The sequence below is a fragment of the Dermatophagoides farinae genome, chromosome 4, assembly GCF_024713945.1.
Source record: "Dermatophagoides farinae isolate YC_2012a chromosome 4, ASM2471394v1, whole genome shotgun sequence".
NCBI classification, from domain to species: domain Eukaryota; kingdom Metazoa; phylum Arthropoda; class Arachnida; order Sarcoptiformes; family Pyroglyphidae; genus Dermatophagoides; species Dermatophagoides farinae.
In genome coordinates this window covers 3743381-3746452 of record NC_134680.1, presented here as the reverse complement: position 1 = coordinate 3746452, position 3072 = coordinate 3743381, and the positions used below count along the sequence as shown (strand labels likewise).

Sequence of the window (3072 nt, the reverse complement as noted above, 5' to 3'; positions counted from 1 at the left end):
TTTAATTGATTTTATTGAAATATTAATTTATTAAAAATTTTAAATAAAAAAATACATGCATATTTCACATCCAAATTGCGCCATAAAACGTTAATTGTCCCGTTTGACATAAATAAATCCATAATCGCGGTCCATGTTCCAAGACAATGTCCAAATTCTATCCGTGGTTCGAGATTCAATTTCCCAATTGTTCGCCGGCGATCCTAAGTAAAAATAAATATTAATTGTTTGTTCAATTAATCTATTCATTTGCTTACCATGATCATTTTCAAGTATGTGTTCCATTCCATGAATCTTCGACTTATAATAATGTTTTCGATCGCTTCATTGATTCCAAAAATTCAATCAGCATAAAATTCAATAGGAAATAATTCAGACCATGTTTCAAAGCCTAATCTAACCCTAGCCTAACCTGATATCATGTGTTGAACATGGTCAAACTATTCTTGAATTGGATGCTGATGAACAATGGAACCGCCGAATTGATCTCGAACATAATCATCAATCGAATTTCAATTTGATGATTGTAAAATTTCAGGAACGAACCTAATAAAAAAAGATAGACCAATCTTTATCAATCTTTAGATATGAAGAATGAATATGTCGACTTACCGAATAAGTTGTTCCGACAATTCAATGCAGGCATGTTCTGAATAGACTTTTGAGAAATGTAAGTGTTAGAATTATTGATTGATAACGAAATTCCAAAGTTACCTGACGACGAACATAATGTTTCGTTGGACATCGTACCATGTTAGTGACCAGATATCCACCAATAAATTTGTAATGCTCGGCATCATTACCATGATCGTTTTTCTAAAGACGGCACCAATTATATGTCTAATGATCATTGATCATCAATGAAAATTTTATGCTTCAAAAGACAAGGAAAATTGTTAGCATTTTCAATCAAAGGCAAAATGTAAATTACCTCATTGACCATGTTTTCATATATTAATCCGAATTCCAATTATCATACATCAATTATAATAATGGACTCTGAAAAAAGAAAACTTGAAAAGGATGTGATTGAATACAATTTGATGAAAAACAAAATGTCATAAATACATTTGAAAGTCACCGAAAATGGGATTTGTTCGCCAACTTGAATCATAATTACATGATGACCGAACCAAACGATCTTCATCGATTTCGGGGCCAATTTTTGATCTTAGACCGCAATATGTTTTAACAACGATAATCTTGAATCGATTAATTTCTTTGTTCCAAAATTTACTGCAAAAATCCACGATTAAAATAGAAAAAAATGAAAAAATATCACGACATGATCACGAAAAATAGCTCGAAGTGAGGACAACCGTCTTCGACGACCGTTGAGTTCGAATGTTCGATTTTCCAACGATCAAATTCAAATTTGTATGGAGAATAGAAGGGGAAAAGAAGCGCGCGACATTTGCATTGAAAATAGTTAGCTGCACTACCACTATTTGACTATGCGCAGTTGCCCATTAGTTGTACTTTGAGTTGAAATTTTTGGCGGCAAAATGAATGCATTATTTTTGCTGTAGACTTAGCATGAAAAATGAATAAAAAAATCCACTCATGATATGATAGATATTATCATATCAGATGCATAATTGATGAAAAAAATTATGTAATTTCAATGGAACGTAAAAATTGTTCTTTATCACATGTTGATGATTAGTGATTTGAGCAAAAGAATTTTCGCCACTGTTTGATAAATTGGTGTCAATTTGTCAGGATTAATTGATTGATGGACAGTTATTTCATTCAAAGTCGAGCTATTTATTTATTTATTCAATAAAAACCCCTATACCTCAAAAATGGGGGAAGAAAATAAATTATAAATTTTTAAAATCATATTTAAAGAATTATAGCCAAATACATAAATTCTCTTCATGTCGATCTTGTAGATTTACATCACATTGATTTTCAATTAAAGTTCGTTCCGCACAAATAAACAAATCAGATGAATAGAACTTTGAGCAGTATTACCACAAAAACAAGACGTCTTATAACGATAGCCAATTTAGCCAATGCAGGTAAACATTGAATTTTACATGTCCCGATAAAAATTGAGTGAACACAAAATGTAGATCAATAACAATTATTTTACGACCATATACAGATGGAAAAATTTTTTAGTAACTTTGCCATCTTCACTCATTATCCATCTTATATTATAAATCATGATCATGATATTTTTCAAAAGATATAATGAAATGAATGAGAATGAGATTGTACCCAGTGAAAACAAATATATCGATTCTGAAAAATGTTTGGTTTTTATGAGACCGAAATAATGACCAACAAAATTGAATCAAAGTTGAATTATATGTGTGATGTTGAAATCTATCCAGTGACAATCGAGAAAATGACAAATCCAACCTAACACGAACAGTTCAGAATTCAAAATCAAGAAAATGACAAATTCCCAAACTAACACGACCAGTTCAGAATTCAAAATTCAAAATCGAGAAAATGGCAAATGTCCAAACTAACACGACCAGTTTAGAATTGTGAAAATGACAAATCACCAGCAGCAGTAATAAACGAACAAGATGAAGTGACAAAAGAAAATGCCGTGGTGTGGGACCATAATATCACTGTGGACAGCGATGAGCAAATCGAAACCACTACAATCATTGGGAAAGTAATCAATAAAGCATCGCCAACCAATTCTGAACTGGTCGTGTTAGGTTGGACTTGTCATTTTCTCGATTCTGAACTGGTCGTGTTAGGTTGGACTTGCTATTTTCTCGATTTTGAATTTTGAATTCTGAACTGGTCGTGTTAGATTGGATTCGCCATTTTCTCGATTCTGAACTGGTCGTGTTAGTTTGGAAATTTGTCATTTTCTCGATTCTGAACAGGTCGTGTTAGTTTGGAAATTTGTCATTTTCTTTATTTTGAATTCTGAGTGTTTTAAAAACAAAAAGCAAAAACAACAGAATTGATCAACAGATGACCAAGAGTTATCACTTTGTTCTTCCTTAGAATTAAATAAATTTATAGTCGACCTCGGACAAAATATCGTATGACACTCATCGCTTTTTCTTGTTCTATCTTAATCATGATAGTCATGAACGA

At 31.9% G+C, this 3072-nt stretch overlaps 1 long non-coding RNA gene across 1 annotated transcript; it reads right to left on the bottom strand.

Annotated features, from left to right (window-relative positions):
- LOC124490094 (uncharacterized) lies at window positions 1-1660 on the bottom strand. Its single transcript, XR_006958836.2, has 6 exons — window positions 1069-1660; window positions 932-1013; window positions 715-874; window positions 613-658; window positions 258-546; window positions 1-203 (listed from the first exon to the last, which is right to left on the bottom strand). It is a non-coding gene; the product is annotated as an uncharacterized LOC124490094 (long non-coding RNA).
- Window positions 1661-3072: the final 1412 nt, after the last annotated feature.